Consider the following 23,160-nt stretch of genomic DNA (forward strand, 5'->3'; position numbering starts at 1 on the left):
CTCCCCATGCTATCTCTCCCCAACTCCCCAACCCCTGCTGTCCCTCTCCTATTTCCCCCCAACAGACCCCAGTGTGTGATGCTCCCCTCCCTGTGTCCACGTGTTCCCATTGTTCAACACCCGCCTATGAGTGAGAACATGCGATGTTTGATTTTGTGTTCTTGTGTCAGTTTGCTGAGAATGATGGTTTCCAGGTTCATCCATGTCCCTACAAAGGACACGAACTCCTCATTTTTAATGGCTGCATAATATTCCATGGTGTATATGTGCCACATTTTTCCTGTCCAGTCTATCATCGATGGGCATTTGGGTTAGTTCCAGGTCTTTGCTACTGTAAACAGTGCTGCAATGAACATTCGTGTGCATGTGTCCTTACAGTAGAACGATTTATAATCCTGTGGATATATACCCAGTAATGAGATTGCTGGGTCAAATGGAATTTCTATTTCTAGGTCCTTGAGGAATCGCCACACTGTCTTCCACAATGGTTGAACTAATTTACACTCCCACCAACAGTGTAAAAGTGTTCCTATTTCTCCACATCCTCTCCAGCATCTGTTGTCTCCAGATTTTTTAATGATCGCCATTCTAACTGGCATGAGATGGTATCTCAATGTAGTTTTGATTTGTATTTCTCTAATGACCAGTGATGATGAGCATTTTTTCATATGCTTTTTGGCCTCATGTATGCCTTCTTTTGTAAAGTGTCTGTTCATATCATTTGCCCACTTTTGAATGGGCTTGTTTGTTTTTTTCTTGTAAATCTGTTTTAGTTCGTGGTAAATTCTGGATATCAGCCCTTTGTCAGATGGGTAAGCTGCAAAAATGTTTTCCCATTCTGTTAGTTGCCAATTCACTCTAATGACTGTTTCTTTTGCCATGCAGAAGCTGTGGAGTTTGATTAGGTCCCATATGTCTCTTTTGGCTTTTGTTGTCAATGCTTTTGGTGTTTTGGTCAGGAAGTCCATGCCTACGCCTATGTTCTGAATGGTTTTGCCTAGGTTTTCTTCTAGTGTTTTTATGGTGTTAGGTCTTATGTTTAAGTCTTTAATCCATCTGGAGTTAATTTTAGTGTACAGTGTCAGGAAGGGGTCCAGTTTTTGCTTTCTGCACATTGCTAGCCAGTTTTCTCAACACCATTTATTAAACAGGGAAACCTTTCCCCATTGCTTGTTTTTGTCAGGTTTGTCAAAGATCGGATGGTTGTAGATATGTTGTGTTGCCTCCGAGGCCTCTGTTCTGTTCCATTGGTCTATATCTCTGTTTTGGTACCAGTACCATGCTGTTTTGATTACTGTAGCCTTGTAGTATAGTTTGAAGTCTGGTAGTGTGATGCCTCCTGCTTTGTTCTTTTTGCTTAGAATTGACTTGGCTATGTGGGCTCTCTTTTGGATCTATATGAAGTTTAAGGTGGTTTTTTCCGGTTCTATGAAGAAGGTCATTGGTAGCTTGGTGGGGATAGCATTGCATCTGTAAATTACTTTGGGCAGTAGGGCCATTTTCATGATATTGATTCTTCCTGACCATAAACATGGAATGTTTCTCCATTTGTTTGTGTCCTTTCTTATTTCATTGAGCAGTGGTTTGTAGTTCACCTCGAAGAGTTCCTTAATGTTCCTTGTTAGTTGTATTCCTAGGTATTTTATTCTCTTTGTAGCAATTGTGAATGGCAGTTCATTCTTGATTTGGTTCTCTTTAAGTCTGTTATTGATGTATAGGAATGCTTGTGATTTTTGCACATTGCTTTTGTGTCCTGAGACTTTGCTGAAGTTGCTTATCAGTTTCAGGAGATTTTGGGCTGAGACGATGGGGTCTTGTAGATATACAATCATGTCGTCTGCAAATAGAGACAATTTGACTTCCCCCTTTCCTAATTGAATACCCTTTATTTCTTTTTCTTGCCTTATTGCTCTGGCTAGATCTTCCAGTACTATATTGAATAGGAGTGGTGAGAGAGGGCATCCTTGTCTACTGCCAGATTTCAAAGGGAATCCTTTCAACTTCTTATAGGAGATAGGCTTTTGCTGTAGCAACTGGACATACCAGGACTATTTGGCAAGGTGAATGAGCCCCCTTTTGGACTAGATATGCTGTCCGATACCCAAATTATTGGGCCTTTTCTCAAACAGGAGATTTGCCACCTTTTTGGCCTCCTGTTTCTTCACAACAGCAGGGACCTACACCCACCTTCTTTTTCTTGGTCTTTGTTTTCAGCTCTTGGATGGCCTACTGGAGGAGAGAGGCTTTTTTCCTTTTTTTATAAAGATGTTTTATCTTGACATCTTGTTTTTTATTTTAATGACTTACTCAAGCATTCATTCAACACATATTTATCAAGTAAACTCTATGTTGCTAAGTGCCATTTTAACACTATATTATGAGGTAAACAAAACAAGCAAGGGCTTTGCCTTCACAAGGTTTCAAATCTAAAAAGGATACATTAGTGTTAGTTACATCATACAATTTACATATAACTGCAATTCCAAAAATGTTCAGTATTATCAAACTCCTACCTAAATGTAGTCATCGTATACATGGTTTGATTTTGAGTTACACAAAATATTTCCTTTATTATTTTAAAAATACCAACTTTTGCTTTGCTAGGTAGATTAATTCTTTTCAATATGATATTCAATCAAATTCTTAAAAACATGAAGCACTGAAATGACAAAAAAGACAATAAAATCTGCCACATTAAACTCATATTTTGATATGCAGAGTTTCTGTGGTAAAAGTCATCAATGTCAAGACAAAATCAGACAAAATTAATGAGTAAATAGGGCTTCGTTTGAGTTGACAAATAGTTCTTTTTTTTTTATTTTTTTTAATTTTTTTATTTTTTATTTTTTATTTTTTATTGCATTTTAGGTTTTGGGGTACATGTGAATAACATGCAAGGTTGTTGCACAGGTGCACACGTGGCAGTATGATTTGCTGCCTCCCTCCCCTTCACCTATATCTGGCATTTCTCCCCATGCTATCCCTCCCCAACTCCCCACCCCCCACTATCCCCCCTCCCCCCAACAGACCCCCGTGTATAGTGCTCCCCTCCCTGTGTCCATGTGTTCTCCTTGTTCAACACCCGCCTATGAGTGAGAACATGTGGTGTTTGGTTTTGTGTTCTTGTGTCAGTTTGCTGAGAATGATGTTTTCCAGGTTCATCCATGTCCCTACGAAGGATGTGAACTCCTCGTTTTTAATGGCTGCATAATATTCCATGGTGTATATGTGCCACATTTTTCCTGTCCAGTCTATCATCGATGGGCATTTGGGTTGGTTCCAGGTCTTTGCTATTGTAAACTGTGCTGCAATGAACATTCGTGTGCATGTGTCCTTATAGTAGAACGATTTATAATCCTTTGGATATATGCCCAGTAATGGGATTGCTGGGTCAAATGGAATTTCTATTTCTAGGTCCTTGAGGAATCGCCACACTGTTTTCCACAGTGGTTGAACTAATTTACACTCCCACCAACAGTGTAAAAGTGTTCCTATTTCTCCACATCCTCTCCAGCATCTGTTTTCTCCAGATTTTTTAATGATCGCCATTCTAACTGGCGTGAGATGGTATCTCAATGTAGTTTTGATTTGCATTTCTCTGATGACCAGTGATGATGAGCATTTTTTCATATGTTTGTTGGCCTCATGTATGTCTTCTTTTGTAAAGTATCTGTTCATATCCTTCGCCCATTTTTGAATGGGCTTGTTTGTTTTTTTCTTGTAAATCTTTTTTAGTTCATTGTAAATTCTGGATATCAGCCCTTTGTCAGACGGGTAGGCTGCAAAAATTTTTTCCCATTCTGTTGGTTGCCGATTCACTCTATTGACTGTTTCTTTTGCCGTGCAAAAGCTGTGGAGTTTGATTAGGTCCCATTTGTCTATTTTGGCTTTTGTTGCCGATGCTTTTGGTGTTTTGGTCATAAAGTCCTTGCCTACGCCTATGTCCTGAATGGTTTTGCCTAGGTTTCCTTCTAGTGTTTTTATGGTGTTACGTCTTATGTTTAAGTCTTTAATCCATCTGGAGTCAATTTTAGTGTAAGGTGTCAGGAAGGGGTCGAGTTTCTGCTTTCTGCATATGGCTAGCCAGTTTTCCCAACACCACTTATTGAACAGGGAATCCTTTCCCCATTGCTTGTTTTTTTCAGGTTTGTCAAAGATCGGGTGGTTGTAGATATGTTGTGTCGCCTCCGACGCCTCTGTTCTGTTCCATTGGTCTATATCTCTGTTTTGGTACCAGTACCATGCTGTTTTGATTACTGTAGCCTTGTAGTAGAGTTTGATGTCCGGTAGTGTGATGCCTCCCGCTTTGTTCTTTTTGCTTAGAATTGACTTGGCTATGCGGGCTCTCTTTTGGTTCCATATGAAGTTTAAGGTGGTTTTTTCCAGTTCTGTGAGGAAGGTCATTGGTAGCTTGATGGGGATAGCGTTGAATCTGTAAATTACTTTAGGCAGTATGGCCATTTTCACGATATTAATTCTTCCTAACCATGAACATGGAATGTTTCTCCATCTGTTTGTGTCCTCTCTTATTGACAAATAGTTCTTAAGAGTTCAATCAACATTGAAAAATACATGACGTGCTTACGTATTTATTCCAAGTTGTATTTGTAGGCATTTACAATTTTCTTACAGAAGATGTGTTTGTGTCTCCTCAAAACCTTTGTTTAGTTGTCTAAGTAGTTGTTGATCTTTAATTGAATCTTATTTACCCAGAGAAGTCATATAAATGCCAAGGGTTAACTTTCCTTTTATCATGTACCTTCCCCTTTTATGTGTAAATTTGTGTGTCATATGTAACAGGTCTATGCTTTAAAAATTTCATGCTTCAGAAAGTTTATTGAATGCACATTTTGTATCAAATCCCCAAATAAATTATCTGAAGAAAGAGCTAAAAACAGACTTAAAATATTGTATAGTATTAGTTACCTAATTCCAATTAAATTTCAAGATGGTATAATAAGATGGATTTGACATCATAGTAATATATTCTTATTACATGGATTTTAATATACCAGATGACAAATCAGATTTTTAAAAGTAAAAAGACTGTTTTAAAAATACATAGATTGTACTTTACAGGTTCCTCAAAAACATTATTTTTGCAACTGGATATTGCCATAGAAGATATAGTTTTCCAACCCAAATCTCATCTTGAATTGTAATCCCCAGGTGTTTAGCTGGAGACCTTGTGGGAAGTGATTATGGGGGCAGTTTTCCCCATGCTGTTCTCAGGATAGTGAGTGAATTCTCACAAGGTCTGATGGTTTTATAAATGGTTGTTTTTCTGCCAGTGGCACTTCTCTCTTCTGCTGCCATGTGAAGAAGGTCCTTGCTTCCCTTTTGCCTTTTACCACCATGATTGAAAGTTTCTTGAGGCCTCCATAGCTATGTGGATCTACAAGTCAATTAAACCTCTTTCCTTTATAAATTACTCATTCTCAGGTGTATCTTTATAGCAGTATGAGAACAAACTAATACAGTCACTTCTCTGGAAGTTCTTGAAATTTGCTTGTTAATTAGCTACCTTATTTATAAAAAAGAAAGATGAACTTTGGAGATAATAGAAATTTGGCTAGTTATTTTTATAAAAACCAGTGACAACCTGAAATTATAGTGTTTTATTTTATTTCTAGAATATAATACAGATGTTCATGTATGGAGGACTAGATTTTATGTCATAGTAATCCATATAATCAAGTAATGTAAGAGAGAATATAAGTCACTCTGAGTAACAGAATTGATTAAACTGAAATTACAGAAAAAGGTACAAAACTGAAATTACAGAAAAAGGTACAACCCAGACTAAAAGTGTGAGCAGTCTCTGTCTAGCGTAGCATTTATTTGAGACACTGAGGGCCAAGTATATTCAGCAGAGAGATAAGCATATAGGGGCAATATTTGGGTTTCTGTTTGGCTTTGTTTCATGCAGTTTCAAGATTAACCTAATTCTCGATGATGATCAAGGCACTCAGACCTTTGCATGTAATGACATTTTTTTTTTTTTGTAGATTGTTAAAATCATGGACTTTTAGAGTTTTAATGCTGACAGTTCACTGCGAACTTCCTGTAATTTTTCACTAGCGAAAAATATTCTCCAACAATTCATCATGAGTTATCCCAGGATACCTCAGGCAATGGATAGTTCATGTGGAAGAAATAGCATGCTGATTTGCAATTATAATTGAACAAAATTGCTTGAGAGGATTCTGACAGCACAGAAAATAGGCCAATTAGTTACCCAACTCTCATCCTCCTGTGATTCATGATTGTCTCCATTTAATTTTGCTGTCATTTATGAAGTGAGGTTAAGAATAGATTAGCTTCTTTTAGCCACATCTTACAATTAGCTTACTCCTTTGCTGCTGCTGTTGCTTTTTTTAACAGTATGATTGGGTTTAAAAACCAGTGGTCCTCAAAACTGTATTTAACAGTTATTCATCATCAAGCACTTGCTAATGTTTAAAACCACTTCATTCAGCGCCATAGCCTAATAATCATGCTTAGAGTAGGATTTTTGCCACCAAAAACATCATCGAATGCGACTTTGCAACATTTAAAATCAAAGTGAAGATATAATAAGCTTTGACCAAGTAAATAAATATTAATGTTTTAAAAATCTATTTTATGAAGCAACAAGATCTTTATGTAAGAATAGAATAAAATAAAAGAATAATGTGGAAAAAAAACTATCAGTAATATAAAATCTGGCAAATAAACATTTCTCCCATCTTTCTTGCTTTTAAATATGTCAAAATCTTACTCGTGCTTCTTTTAAAAGGAAAACCGAACATGGCAAGAATTAGAATATTTTAGTTGATGCAGACATTGGAAGATCATCATATTTTCTCATATTTGTATATAAGTTGGTTAATAAATTTTTCATAACTCAATTTGAAGAGTTTGCTTGTGTGTGTGTGTACATGTGTGTGTGTGCAAGCGTGTGTGTGAAGGGTTGTAGTGTTGTCTTTCCAATGAATAAAGGCTTCTTAAGAACCAGAATAAGGCTATTGCCTATCCAGTGTTTCATCCAAGGAATCTACTCTGTCCCTGAGCTCACAGTGAGAATAAAGTATGTATGTGCAGACATAATGAATCAACAAATGAACTTTATGTACCTGTGCTAAGAAGTCATCCTGTTATATCCAGAAGCCACAATGTTATTTTTGTCACTATAATTGATTTACATCATATATGAAGCAATCTAGTGTGGATTATTTAGTTAAGCTCCCAAAAGACTTCAGTATGGAGCTATAATACTCCCTAGCTTTTATTTTTTATGCCAAAACTTTCTCTTAACATCCATCCATCTATCTATCTACCTATTTATCTAACTACCTAATCTATCTAATGTATCCATCTATCTATCCCTCTATGTATTGCACACTTCATATGTTTATCTAAATTTAAGTTAATTTATTTTGAATATTTTGACATATTTCAGAAATGGGATGACTTACAAAACCTGATAAAAGAATGTCTGATTCATACTCCAATTACACACTTAACTGAAATAATTATTTGGCAATTTCTTGAGTTTGCTGTGCCGTAATTCTAACATAGGAGGGAAGATTATTAAATTACAAGGGTTTATTTGGTTGGATATAGCAGTTCATGTATATTCAGACCCGGTGCAGAAGCATGTGATGTAACTAAACTGAATTATCATATAATGCCTAGATATCTTTTCTGGAAATCTCTGAAACCAAAGTTGTTTGTTATACAACGAATTTTTTTGTTAATAGTTCAAAAATACTTGTGTGAAATTTCATCCACATTTATGGGTATCAGATAAAGTTTGTGATTTTAACTAAACTTATGTGAATCACTTCTAAAATGTCCAGTAATGTTTTATTTATTCAAGCTAGATTTAAAAAAAAAAAAGCTTATGGCAACATCTTCTTGCTTCTCAAGATTCTATGTCTTGTACAACATGGAAAATAATACTGTGGACTGAAACTGCTTAGAGAAAAACATTTTAAATACCATCTGCAAAGTCTTCTTTGAATTTTAAAATTCTGCAGGAAGACAGCATAAAATGTGAACAGAAGCACAGAATAAAAAGAGAAATGAATTATGCATCTTTATTAAATTCACTTTTCATCTCCCTCAATTATAAAAACACATTATGGAGCAGATTACTCAACAAGCCAAGAAAACAAAATGGAAATGCAATTAAATTGCAAACAACCTCCAAACATCATCTTGTATCTTCTGATGAACAATTTCAAAGAAAATCATTAACAATATGCCTTAGCTATATCCTTTATTTTATTTCATATTTTGTTTTTTAAATAATGGCTTGCTTTATAGAACATTACAATTTATAAAATGGACAGGAAATATGCTTTGATTTATTTTTAGAGTGAATATATTTATATTTGTTTATTGTCACATATCAATATCTAATTATAACACGGTTATTCTGAAGTTAAGTACATAAGCTATAGCAAAATAATAATTTGGGGGGTTTGATCGACAGAATTACATGGAAAAATTAATTTTGTTAGCCTCAGGAATTTATAATGCTGAGGAGTCAATATTACCAGCTACAATCAATCAGAAAAATTTTGTAAATTGAACTTGTGTACTTATTTGTGTTTGTCATGTAAGTGAAAAGAAAGTGAAGGCTACAGGAATGAGCATTGCCTGAATTTGCCAGAAAAATGATTTGGGAAAAATTAAACTGGAAGGAAAAATTTAGTTAATCACTCTCATAATCAATTATGATAAGTTGAAATGTTGATGGGGGAAATCATGGTTATAAGAGCCAAATGTAGTCATTGGACCCCTCAAAGTAATTTTGAAAAACTGAAAAAGAAAAAGATTTAACATGATGTTCTTAGTTCACAAATGACTTTTAGTTATTATGACACAAAAAAACGGAAAGTGAAACATGGTTAAATTAATTATTTAACAAATTTTAAGTCAAACATAATTATTTAAATTTAACTTTTACAAGAAGATGTTAGTATATTCAAATGGATTTGAAAATTTACTTGTGTTATACTTCAGGAATAATCTATTAATTGATATTCTGACTTTCTATCAGGAATAAAGTTAAATTTGAAAGTAAATTGTAGAGAGACTTATTTTCAGGAGAATTTTACACATATACCGTATCACTTGATTGGTGAAAATTCATTGGGTGTTTCATTTTGTGAAACTGAAGTTTAATTGAATATTTATTTATTTATTCATGTAGGGCAGTGGCATAGGTTATCCATAATCCATGTTTGGTTTTTGAAGTAAATTTTAATACAACTTCTGGTGGTGACAACCTGATGCATCCATTTATGTTTCCTGTCAACCTTTTACTTAATGAGACTTGCATAGTTATATAGTTTATCATACAAATTTGGAAACTTTCAAAATTGAATGAAGACAGTAACATTAAAACTATGTAAATACAAATATTTCTATATTGCCCAACTAGTTGGTTTCATGTTATTGGTGGATCTGTACAGTTTTTCCATTCAAAAATTATATCAAAAATGAAATTATTTCTAAAAGCAATAAGTAGAGTAAAGAAAACATTCTATATGAATTATCTAAATATTAAAACTTTCATGAGCATAAAAGTATTTATTGGTATATAGTCATACACTTCAGTTGGCTTCTTTGCATGGTCTTTTTTTTAATGTCATGACAATGGTGTTTTCCTGGAAGAAGATATATTTTATATGATCTTATTTGATTTTTAGTTATGAAACGTCTTTCAATCTTCTTCAAAATAGCAACATAAGATTGGTAAATTCAATGTTTTTAACACTGACAATTGACTTACCTATAGATCATAATATGTATACCTGAGAAAATACTTTTTAATTTATTTTTATTTATTTATATTTGTATAATTGAGTCTCTGTAGAGACTGTCAAAAATTGCCAATGCCGACTACATTTCAAGTCGTCATGGCGAGGTATTGGGAAAACTTTTCAATTAGCAATAATCACACCTCGGATAAACCTCATTGGCTATGGTACTGCCACTGCACAAAGCTGAGAAAATACATCTACAGTTATAAGGTAACTGATGAACTCAGAACAAATTTTTTTTAAATCAAGGATATTTTCAATTGGTGTTTTTGTTTTTCTTTTATTATTTTGAAATGTATAAATATTTTGGCTCAAATATTTTCACAGGCACTTTCTCAAAAATCAAGCATACCTCTTCTCAGTCTCATTGAATTTCACTTCATTAGAGAGATGCCATACCTGCAATTGTTTTCACTGTAAGCCTTTCTCTACTGTGGTACTATACTCAACTCAAATTGAAGTTCAAGTTCATTTTGGTGCTATGACAATTGAAAACCTATATTTAAGATTCTTAAATGATTTTTACCAAAGTGAAACCAATATTTAATGAATTAATTGACAATGAGAAATTCAGCTAAACTGTACGACACTTAGGATGATTTAAAAAGCTGTTATTTTGGCCAGGTGCAGTGGCTCATGCCTGTAATCCCAGCACTCTGGGAAACCAAGGTTGTCAGATCCCTGAGGTCAGGAGTTCGAGACCAGCTTGGCCAACATGGTGAAACCCTGTGTCTACTAAAAGTAAAAAATTAGCTGGGCATGGTGGCGCATGCCTGGGTTCCCAGCTACTCGGGAGGCTGAGGCAGGAGAAACACTTGAGCCTGGGAGGCGGAGGTTGCATTGAGCCAAGACTGAACCACTGCACTCCAGCCTGGGCAACAGAGCAAGACTCCGTCTCAAAAAAAAAAAAGCTATATTTTGAAAACTCAAACTTTTCTAAAATTTACTTATTTTTTACTTTGGATGCAAGGGGTATATGTGCAAGTTCATTAGGTGAATATATTGTGTGATTCTGAGGTCTGGGATTCTATTGAAGACACCACCCAAATAGTGAACATAGTACCCAATAGGTAGTTTTTCAACATTGGCACCCCTCTGCCCTTCCCTCCTTTTGAAGTTCTCCAGTGTCTAGTATTATTATCTTTATGTTCATGTGTACCCAGTCTTTAGCTCTTACTTTAGCTCTTACTGCATGTGAGAACATGCAGTATTTAGTTTTCTAAATAGTAGCTTAATCACCTCCAGTATAGTGGCCTCCAACTGCATCCATGTTGCTGCAAAGGATATAGTTTTATTTCTTTTTATGGCTGTGTAGTATTACATTGTATATATATATATATACCAGATTTACTTTATCCAGTCCACCACTGATTGGCACCTAGGTTGATTCGATGTCTTTGCTATTGTGAATAGTGTTGTGTATTAGTCTGTTTTCTTACTGCTATGAAGAACTGCCTGAGGCTGAGTAATTTATAAGGGAAAGAGGTTTAATTGACTCACAGTTCAGCATGGCTGAGGAGGCTTCAGGAAACTTACAATCATGGTGGAAAGTGAAGGAAAAGCAAGGAACCTTCTTCACCAGACAGTAGGAAGGAGAATTGCCAAGTGAAGGGGGAAGAGCCTCTTATAAAACCATCAGATATCATGAAAACTCACTATCATAACAGCATGAGAGAACCCACTCCCTTGATTTAATTACTTCCACCTTGTCTCTACCTTGGCACGTGGGGATTATGGGGATTACAATTCAAGATGAGATTTGGGTGGGGACACAATAACTAACCATATCATGCTGTAAGAAACATAGAAGTGCAGGTAACTTTTTGGAAGAACAATTTATCTTCCCTTGGGTACGTATACAGTAATGGGATTGCAGGGGCAAATGTTAATTATATTTTTTGTTCTTTTAGAAATCTTCAAACTACTTTTCACAGGGGCTAAGTAATTTACAATCCCATTAACAGTATATTAGTGTGCCTTATTCTCTTGCAACCTTGCCAACATCTGTAATTTTTGACTTTTTAATAATAGCCATTTTGACTGATGTGAGATGGTATCACATCATGGTTTTGATTTGCATTTCTCTAATATTAATGATGTTGAGCATTTTTAAATTTGTTTGTTGGCCACTTGCATGTCTTCTTTTGAAAGGTGTCTGTTCATGTCCTTTTCCTACATTTTAAAGGGGCTACTGGATTTATGATATTAATCCTTTCAGATGCATAGTTTACAAATATTTTATCCCATTCTATTGGCTGTATTTTTACTCTGTTGATGATTTATTTTGCTGTGAAGAGAATCTTCAGATGAATTAGGTCCCAGTTGTCAATTTTTGTTTTGTTGAATTTGCTTTTGAGGTCTTAGTAATACATTTTTTGCCTAAATCAATATTCCAGAAGAGTATTTCCTGAGCTCTATTCTAGGATGTTTATAGTTTCAGGTAATACTTTTAATTTTTAATCTATCTTGAGTTAATTTTTGTATGTGGTGAGACATAGGGGTCCAGTTTAATTCTTGTACATATGGCTAGCTAGTTTTCCCAGTACTGTTTAAAGAATAGGGTATCATTTCTGCATTGTTTATTTTTGTCAACTTAGTTCAAATCAATTAGTCATAGATGTGTGGCTTCAATTTTAGGTTCTTTATTCTGTTGCATTAGTGAATATGTCTATTTGTTTACCAGTACTGTGCTATTTTGATTACTGCAGCTTTACAGTATAGTCTGAAGTTGGGTAACGTGATGCCTCTGGCCTTTTTTTCTTTTTGCCTAGGATTGCTTAGCTATTCGGGCTCTTTTATTGGTTCCAGATGAACATTACGGTTTATTCTAACTCAGTGAAAAAATGACATCGATAATTTGATAGCAATTGCGTTGTGTTTATAGATTGCTTTAGGTAGTACTGTCATTTTAATGAACTTAATTCTCCTATGCATGAGTGTGGAATGTTTTCCATTTGTTTGTGTCATCTGTGATTTCCTTCAAGAATGTTTTGTAGTTCTCCTTGTAGAGACTTTTCCCATTCTTGGTTAAATATATTCATAAATATTTTCTTTTTGGGACTATTGTAAATGGAATTGTACTCTTGATCCATTTATCAGGTTAAATACTATTGGTGTATAGAAGTGCCACTGATTTTTATATGTTGATTTTGTATCTCGAAACTTTATTGAAGTAATTTTGTTAGGTTTAAGAATATTTTTGCAGAATCTTTAGGGTTTTCTGGTATACAATCTTGTTGTCATCAAAGAGAGATAATTTGACTTCCTATTTTCCTATTTGAATGCTTTTTATTTGTTTCTTTTGCTAGACTGCTCGACCTACAGCTTCTCATACCATGTTGAATAGGAGTGGTGATAGTGGACATCCTCCTCTTGTTTTAGTTAGCCAGGGGAAAGCTTCCAGCTTTTGCCTATTCATTATGATGTTGGCTTCAGATTTTTCAGAAATGACCCTTATTAATTTGAGGTATATTTTTTGGATACCTAGTTTATTGAGGGTTTTCTTAATCATAAAGGGATATTGCATTTCATTGTAAGTTTTTTCTTTGTGTATTGAGATGATCATGTGCTTTTGCTTTTAATTCTGTTTAGGTGTTGAGTCACATTTATTGATTTGCATATGTTGAACCAACCTTTCATCTCAGGAATAAAGCCTATTTCATCAAAGTCGATTTACCTTTTGATATACTACTGAAGTTGGTTTGCTCAGGATTTGTTTAGGATTCTTGCATCAATATTTATCAGGGTTATTGGTCATTAGTTTGATATTTTTGTTGTGTCTTTACCAGATTTTTGTATCAAGGTAACATTGGTTTCATAGAATGACTTAGGGAGGAATTTCTCCTGAATTTTTTGGAAATTTTTCAGTAGAATTAGTACCAGCTCTTCGTTGTACATTTTGTAGAATTCAGCAGTGAATTCATCTGTTTCCAGGGCTCTTTTTGGTTAGTTAGTATTTAATTACTGATTCAATTTTGTAATTCATTGTTGTTCTATTCAGGGTTTCTACTTCTTCCTTGTTCAGTCTTAAGATATTGTTTCCAGGAATGTATATATTTCATCTAGAAAATCTGTGCACAGAAGTGTTTGTAGTAGTCTACAGATTTTTTTTTTTTTTTTTTTTCTTTGGGATTAGTTGTGATGCTATCTACGTCATTTCTAATTGTGCTTATTTGGATCTTCTCTCTTTTTTTCTTTGTTTATCTAGCCTGGTGGTCCATTCATCTTATTTATCCTTTCAAAGAACGAACTTTTCATTATGTTGATCTTTTGTGTTTTTGTTAGTCTCATTTTTTAAATTTCTGCTTAGATTTTAAGTATTTCTTCTCCTCTGCTAAGTTTGCGTTTAGTTTGTTTTTGTTTCTCTAGTTATTTTAGTTGTGATGTAAAGTTATTAACTTGAGATTATCTATCTTCTTGATGTAGGCATTTAACACTATGAACTTTCCCCTTAACACTGCTTTGGCTGCATCCCAGAGGTTTTGGTATATTGTGTCACTCTTTTCATTTCTTTCAAAGAATTCTTTCAAAGGTCATTCTGTAGCAAGTTGTTTAGTTTCCATGTGTTTTTTGGTTTTGAGAATGCCTCTACGTATTAATTTTCATTATTATTCCACTATTCTGATAAGATGCTTGGTTTGATTTTGATATTCTTAAATTATTGAGACTTGCTCTATGACCCAGCATTTGGTCAACATTAGATTATGATCCATGTGCAGATGAGAAGAATATATATTCTGTGGTTGCTAAGTGGATTATTCAGTAAATGTCTATTAGTTCCAATGGGTCAAGTGGTAAATCTAAATCCAGAACTTCTTTTTTAGTTTTCTGCCTCAATAATCTGTCTAATGCCTTCAGTGGGGTGTTGAAGTCCCCCACTGTTTGTGTGTGGCTAAGTATTTTCTTAGGTCCAGCAGTAATTGTTTTATAAATCTGGGCACTCCAATGTTTGTTCCATTTATATTTAAATAGTTAAATCTTCCTTTTGAATTGTACCCTTTATCATTTTTTCTTGCCTTTGTCCTTTTTAACTATTGTTGTTTTAAGAACCATTTTATCTGATATAAAAATAGCATCCTTTGCTCTTTTTTGTTTTCCATTTCTTCATCCCTTTACTTTGAGCCTATGGATGTCATTACATGTTTGATTCATTCCTTGAAGACAATAGAAGGTTGGGTATTGTTTCTTTAATCTAATTTGACACTCTATGTATTTTAAATGGAAAATATAGGCCATTTATATTCAAGGTTAATATTGATATGTGAGATTTTGTTACTTGTGTAGTGTTTTTAGCTAGTTGCCTTGTAGTGTCAATTCTGCAGTTGTTTTATAGTGTCGGTGGGCTATCCATTTCCTTGTGCTTTTATGGTAGCAAGTATTGTTCTTTTGTTTCCATGTTTAGAATTTCCTTAAGTATGACTTGTAGATCTGGTCTGTTGGTGACAAATTGTTTTAGTGATTGTTTGGGGAAAAAAAGAAACTTTGTATCTCCTCTATTTTTAAAATTTAGTTGGAAGAAACATAAAATTATTCACTTTCATTTTTTAAGAGTGCCAAAAATAGGCCCTGAATTTCTTCTGCATTGTAAGTTTTTCTCTGAGAAGTCTGCTGTTAGTCTGATGGGATTCCCTTTATAGGTAATATGGTTGTATTCTCTAACTGACTTAGAGATTTTATTCTTTTCCATTTTCTTGGGTCGTCTTATGATTATGTGTCTCATGGATGATTGTCTTTTATAGTATCTCTTAGGTGTTCTCTTGGTTTCTTTTATCTGCCTGTTGACTACTCTAGGAAGGTTGGAGAAATTATCCCATATTATATTTTTAAATGAATTGTTCAAGTTGCTTATACTCTCGTCTTCCAGAAATGCCAATAATTCATAGGTTTAGTCCCTTTACATAATCTCTTATTTCTCAAAGTCTTTGTTTTCTTAAAATTCTTTTTTCTTTGTTTTTGTCTGACTGGGTTGGTTTGGAAGACCAGTCTTTGAGCTCTCTAAATTCTTTCTTCTGCTTGATCTACTCTGTTTTTAAGGCTTACCGCTGTGTTTTGAAATTTCTGTAGTGAATTTTTTAATTCCAGAAGTTCTGTTTAGTTATTTGTTAATAGAGCTATGTCCTTTTTCAAATCTTGATTATTTTTCTGACTTCTTTGTATTGGATTTCAACCTTCTCTTGCATATTGTTGCATTTCATTGCCATCTGTATCCTGAATTCTATATTTGTCATTTCAGACATTTCAATCTTGTAATGATCCATTGCTGGGGAGCAAGTGCAATCCTTTGGAGGTAATATAATGCTCTGCATTTTTCTATTGCTGGAGTTCTTGTGTTGATTCCTTGTCATCTGAGATAGCTAAGACTTCTTTTTTTTGAAATTGCTATTATTTGTGTGGAGCTTTAAAATGTGTTTTCCTCTGTCCAGTTGCACTCTCATGGTTGGTGTCAGCCAAAGTGCTTCATCAGGATAGTGGCAGCAGAATCTGTGCTTGTCATGTGTGCCAGCAACTATAACAGTGCAGAGTGTTACATATGCTAGGGCCAGGCACCTGTGAGAGTGACATTGCCCGTATCCATTTGCATGTTTATGCCAGTGGCAGGAGTGGCACAGAATGGGGGCATTGCTGGCCTTTCTGTGTGCTGACACCAAGGGCATGAATGCACAGGTTGTGCATGCAGCCATGTTGGTGGGGTAGATGTGGTGAAGTCCATCTGTGCATGTGTAGTTGCAAAGCAGTGGGGAGGGGCTCCATCCCATAGGCAAGGTTGCCCTGCTTTGTCCAGGTCTGACAGCCACCCTAAGGCTAAATTCTTCTAAAGGTGCTTGATGAGCCTTGGGGGATGGGCATCCCTGGCTGTGATCTACTGCATTCATTCTTATACCAAATCCTCTCAGCTCTGCACAGGCTGGAGTCCTGCCTGTGCCACCTCTCTAAGCAGCTCTCTCTCTGCTATCTCCAGTGTTTCTGGAGGTCATGGAGTCTCCTGCTGCTACAATTTTGGAGGTCCATGTCACTTCTCACCTGTTCAACTCATCCTTTCTTCAGGAGTTGTTGAGTGACCAGGAACAAGTTCTGGCACTGGTTCCCAGCTTTGTCCCCCCTCAGCTCAGCATCTGCTTTATCCCACCATGCACTCTCAATGCCTTCCCTCCAAAGATCTGCTCAGAGTTTCGCAGATATCCAGATGTCCCGTTCTCTTGGTGGGAAATATTCCTCTTCACTTAAAATAAATATTTTATAGTGTACCGGTTTACATAATTTGTGTTAGTGTTGTTGTTTACTATTTTTAGTTATTTCCTTAATCGTTGCTCAATAAATTATAATATCTACCTTTAGTTATCATTACCCTCTCTATCTTAATTCTAGTAAAATGTAAAAATGTTCCCAACTAGAGTTTGACAACATTCCCTCATCTGTGTAATTGTTTTTTTACATACTATGCCAATATTTGACAACTCAAATCACATAATTATGTTTTATGTGGTTATCTTTCACATTTTTTTTTTTTAGAAAGAAAGAAAAAAAAGAATGAAGAGGAGGAGGAAAAAGAAAGAGAAAAAGAGAGAGAGAATGGGAGTATTGCTTTCTTTCCCAGGCCAGAATGTAATTTAGTAATGAGTTTTGAAAACCTCTTTTATACCGATAATTATACTTAATGATGTAGTCAGGAAAAAATAAGGGAAGAAAATAACAAACAAGCAGCCAACCAATATTTCATTTAAACCTATGAAATGCTATGCGATTACTGAGGAGTGATTTACTTCCAATTATGTAGTCACTTTTGGAATAAGTGTGAGGTGGTAATGTATGTTTTGTGTATTTGAAGTGGAGAGTTCTATAAATGTTTATTAAGTTTGCTTGTTCCGGGTCTGAGTTCAAGTCCTGAGTGTCCTTGTTCATTTTCTGTCTCGTTGATCTATAGAATCATTAGCTCTTCTTGTTACATTAATCCTTTTGCCATTATGTAATGTCCTTCTTTGCCTCTTTTGATCTTTGTTGCTTTAAAGTCTACTTTATCAGAGGCGAGAATTGCATTTCCTGCTTTTTGTTTATTTATTTTTACTCTCTGTTTGGTTGGTAAATCTTCCTCCTTCTCTTTGTTTTGAGTCTTTGTGTATTGTTGCATGTAAAATGAGTCTGGATGCAGCATACCGATGGGTTTTGGCTTTTTATCCAATTAGAATATATATAAGTTTAATACTGGTATTTGATGCTAGCTGGCTGTTTTGCCCATTCGTTGTGTTAATGTTCTTGCTTTTTGATATATTTTTGGAAAGGCTGATATTGGTTGTTCCTTTATATGTATAGTGCTTCTTTCAGAAGCTCTTGTAAAGCAGGCCTGGTGGTGGTGAACTCTCTAAGTACTTGTTTGTTTGCAAAGGATTTAATTTTTCCTTCGATTATAAAGGTTAGTTTGGCTGGATACGAAATTCTGGGTTGCAAGTTCTTTTCTTTAAGGATGTTAAATATTGGTCCCCACTCTTTTCTGGCTTGCAGGGTTTCTGCTGAGAGATCTGCTGTAAGTCTGATAGGTTTCCCTTTATGGGTAACCTGACCTTTCTCTCTGGCTGCCCTTAGTATTTTCTCCTTCATTTCAACCCTAATAAATCTGGCGATTATGTACCTTGGGGTTGGTCTTCTTGAAGAATATCTTTGTGGTGTTCTCTGTATTACCTGAAGTTGAATATTACCCTGCCTTGCTAGCTTGGGAAAGTTTTCCTGAATGTTATCCTGAAGAGTATTTTCCAACTTGGATTCATTCTCTTCATTACATTCAGGTACACCTATCAAATGTAAATTAGGTCTTTTTACATAGTCCCATATTTCCTGGAGGCTTTGCTCATTCCTTTTTATCCTTTTTTCTCCAATCTTATCTTCTCGTTTCATTTCACTGAGCTGGTCCTCGACTTCTGATATCCTTTCTTCTGCTTGATCAATTCGACTGTTTAAACTTGTGCATACTTCGCAAAGTTCTCGTGTTGTGTTATCTTTCACATATTTTAAAATCAAAATAAGGAAATATATTTATATATTTATTAAGTTATCTATATATTTATAATACTTTTACTGATACTATTTCTTTATGTGGATCAAGGTACCATCTAGCGTGACTGCCTTTCCCTCAGTTCTGCATTTAGTGTTTTTAGTAAGGAAGTTTTACTGGGAAAATATGCCCAGTCTTTTATTTTTAATATGGCAAAGTCCTTATTGCACTTTCTCTTCTTAAACTTTTAAATATTTTTATTGATACTTAATAATTTTATATATTTGTCAGGTACACTGTGATATTCTGATACACACATACAATGTATATTAATCACATGAGGGCAATTAGGATATCTGTCACCTTAAATATTAGCCATTTCTTTGTTTTGAAAATATTCCACTCTTTTCTTCTATTTTCAAATTTATAATAAAGTATTATCTATTGCTATCTTATTGTTTTATTGAATACTAGAGTTTATTCCTTCTATCTAACTGTATTTTTGTACCCATTAACCAAACTCCCCTCATCCCTCCTCCTCCCAACACTTCCAAGACTGATAGCCATCATTTTACTCTCTGCCTCCATAAGATCAACCTTCTTAGGTTCCACAAGAGTGAGAACATGCAATGTTCATTTTTCTATGCCTCACTCATTTCACTTAACATAATGTCCTCAAATTTCATCCATGTTGCTGAAATTATAAGCCACATTTACTTCATCCATTTACATGCTGATGAACAGTAAGGTTGTTTCCATATCTTGGCTCTTGTGAATAGTGCAATAAACATTGAAGTGTAGATATTTCTTTGATATATTGATTTCCTTTCTTTTGGATATATACTCAGTATTGGGAATGTTTGGACATACGGTAGTTTTATTTCTAGTTTTCTTGAGGAACATCTATATTGTTTTCCATAGTGGCTCTACTAATTTACACTCTCACAAAATATTTGTTATATTTGTCTTTTTAATAAGAGCCATTTTAACTGGGGTGAGCTGATATCTCTATGGTTTTGATTTGCTTTTCCCTGATGATTAGTAATATTGACTATTTCTAAAAATATACTTATTGGCCATTATCATCTTTCATAAATTGGATTATTTTTATTTTGCTATTGAGTAGTTTCAGGTCCTTATATATTTTGGTTATTAATCTCATTTCAGATGGATTGTGAATGTTGTCTTTTATTCTGTAGGTTATCACTTAACATTTTTTATTTTTTTTGCTGTGCAGAAGATTTTTACCTTGATGTAAGCTCATTTCTGTATTTTGCTTTTGCTGCCTGTGCTTTTGAGGTCTTACACAGAAACTCTGTCCAGACCAATATCCTGAAGCATTTCCTCAAAATTTTCTTCTAGTGGTTTCATAGATCCAGGACTTACATTAAAATATTTAATGTAATAGTATGGAGCCCTCTCCTCACTGCTTTGCAAGTACATGTACACAGATGGACTTCACCACCCCTACACCACCAACATGGCTGCATGTACAGCCTGTGCATTCATGCCATTGGTGGCAGCACATACGAAGACCAGCAACACCCCCATGCTGTGACACTCCTGCTACTGGCATAAACATGCAAGTAGATGTTGGCAATGCCACCCTTACAGGTGCCTGGCCCTAGCTTGTGTAGCCCTCTGCACTGTTGCAGTTGTTGGCACATATGACAAGCACAGATTCTGCTGCCACCATCCTGATGAAGCTCTTTGGCTGACCTGGGATTACAGGCATCTGCCATTTTGATTTGATTTTTGTATATGGTGAAAAGTAGGGGTCCAGTTTCATCTTTTCGCATATGAATATCCAATTTTCCCAGCACTATTTATTAAATAAATTATTTTCTCAATGTGTGTTATTGGCACCTTTGCTGAATATCAGTTGGCTATAGGGAGTGAGTTTATTTCTGAATTTTCTTATTCTGTTTCATTAATATAGGTGGACTTTTTAAAAATGTCAGTAACATGCTGATTTGGTTATTATATAGCTTTGTAGTATAGTTTGAAGTCAGGTAGTGTGATGCCTTAGCTTTGCTCTTTTTACTGAGGTTTGCTTTGGCTATTCAGCATTTTTTGGGGCTTCTTGTGAATTTTGTGATTCTTTGTGAATAACTTCATTGCTGTTTTGCTAGGGATTGCATTGAATCTGAAGGTCACTTTGGATAATATGGATATTTGAACAATATTCCTTATTCTAATCAATGAGAATGGGATATCTTTCAATTTTTGGTGTCCTTTTCAATTTCTGTTATAAGCATTTTATGTTAGACTTCATATTAGAGACTTTGGTTAACTTTATTCTTGTGTATTTTATTTTTTGGAGCTATTGGAAATTGGATTGCTTTTTTTGGTTTCTTTTCTTTTTTTCACATTTTCGCTGTTGGTGTATAAAACTGCTACTACTTTTTGCATGTTGATTTTGTATCCTGCCACTTTACTGAATTTGTTCATTAGTTCTAACAGTTTTTAGTGGAGTATTTAGGCTATTCTAAATATAAATCCTGTCATATGCAAACAAGAATAATTTGACTTCTCCTTCCCAATTTGTATGACCTTAATTTTTTCTCTTGCCTAATTTTTCTGGCTAGAATTTCCATTACAACCTTGAATAAAAGTGGTGAAAGTGGACACCCTTGTCTTGTTCTCAGTATTGGAGGTAGGCCTTTGAAATCTTCCCCATTCAGTATGATATTAGCTATGGGTTTGTTATATATGGCCTTTATTGATTTTGCAATATGTTCCTTCTATACACATTTAGCTGAGAGTTTTTATCAGAAATGGTTGTTGAATTGTATGAATGCTTTCTAAGCCTCTGTTGAAATGATCATATGGTTTTTGTTCCAATTATTTTCTCTTTTTTTCTTTTTCTTTTCTTTGACAGAATCTTTCTCTGTCACCCAGGCTGGAGTGCTGGGGTGCAATCTCAGCTCACTGCAACTTCTGCCTCCTGAGTTCTAGCAATTCTCCCACCTCAGCCTCTTGAGTACCTGGGATTACAGGCATGTGCCACCATGCCTGGCTAATTTTTTGTGTTTTTAGTAGAGACGGAGTTTCACTGTGTTGGCCAGGCTTGTTTCAAAACTCCTGACCTCAGGTGATCTACTATGAAGAAATACACAAGACTGGATAATTTATAAAGAAAAGAGGTTTAATTGATTCACAGTTCCACATGGCTCAGGAGGCCTCAGGAAACTTACAATCATGGCAGAAGGCACCTCTTCACAGGGTAGCAGGAGAATATGTTCCAGCAGAGGAAATGCTAGACACTTATAAAACCATCAGATCTCATGAGAAGTCACTCACTATCATGAGAACAGCATGGGGGAACCACCCCATGATTCAGTTACCACTCACAGAGTCCCTCTCATGACATGTAGGGATTATGAGGATTACAATTCACGGTGAGATTTGGGTGAGGACATGGAGCCAAACCATATAGTGCTGCCCCTATTCATGCCCAAATCTCTTGTCCTCACACTTCAAAACACAGTTAAGCCCTTCCAACAGTCCCCTAAAGTCCTAACTTATTCCAGCATTAACCCAAAAGTCCAAGTCCAAAGTCTCATCTCAGACAAAGCAAGTTCCTTCTGTCTATGAGTCTGTAAAATCAAAAGCAAGTTAGTTACTTCCTAGATACAACAGAGGTACAGGAACTGGGTAAATACATCCATTCCAAATGGGAGAAATTCACCAAAACAAAGGCTCTACAGGCCCCATGAAAGTCTAAAATCCAACAGGGCAGTCATTAAACCTTAAAGTTCCAAAACAATCTCCTTTGACACCATGTCTCACATCCAGGGCATACTGATGCAAGAGATGGACTCCCATGGCCTTGTGCAACTGCAGCTCTGTGGCTTTGCAGGGTACAGCCCTCCTCCCAGCTGCTTTCACAGACTGGCATTGATTGTCTGCAGCTTATCCAGGTGCACGGTGCAAACTGTCAGTAGATCTACCATTCTGCAGTTTGGAGAATGGTAGCCCTCCACTCACAGCTCCAAAAGGCAGTGGCCCAGTGGGGACTCTGTGGGGGCTCCAACTCCATATTTTCCTTCCGCACTGCCTAAGCAGAGGTTCTCCATGAGGGCTCTGCCCCTGCAGCATATCATTGATTCTCAGCGTCAATGTTTACAACTACTGTAATTCTTTCCAACAGTCACAGGTAAGATTTGGACTAAAATACTTCTGTTAAATAAATTATTGTATATTTAAATAAACTATTCTATATTTTCAATATTTTAAGGGACTTCAGTCTTGTGATCTAATCTATATCTGCTTTAGTGGGCAGCTAAGTCCAGCAATGCTGTGGTTCTTGCAGACTTGTAGAGGTACTGCAGTGGTGATCTTGGACAAGATCTGGAGCAA

At 35.4% G+C, this 23,160-nt stretch overlaps 1 protein-coding gene and 1 non-coding gene across 2 annotated transcripts in view; one reads left to right on the plus strand and one right to left on the minus strand.

The window, feature by feature from the left end:
* The window catches only part of ACTRT1 (actin related protein T1), a 173,536-nt gene that overhangs the window by 19,276 nt on the left and 131,100 nt on the right, over positions 1-23,160 (plus strand).
* Positions 9,860-10,000, minus strand: LOC135269432 (U4 spliceosomal RNA). Its single transcript, XR_010337726.1, has one exon. It is a non-coding gene; the product is annotated as a U4 spliceosomal RNA (small nuclear RNA).

The sequence above is a fragment of the Aotus nancymaae genome, unplaced genomic scaffold, assembly GCF_030222135.1.
Source record: "Aotus nancymaae isolate 86718 unplaced genomic scaffold, 86718_ANA_hifiasm-v0.15.2.pri h1tg000004l, whole genome shotgun sequence".
Taxonomy (NCBI): domain Eukaryota; kingdom Metazoa; phylum Chordata; class Mammalia; order Primates; family Aotidae; genus Aotus; species Aotus nancymaae.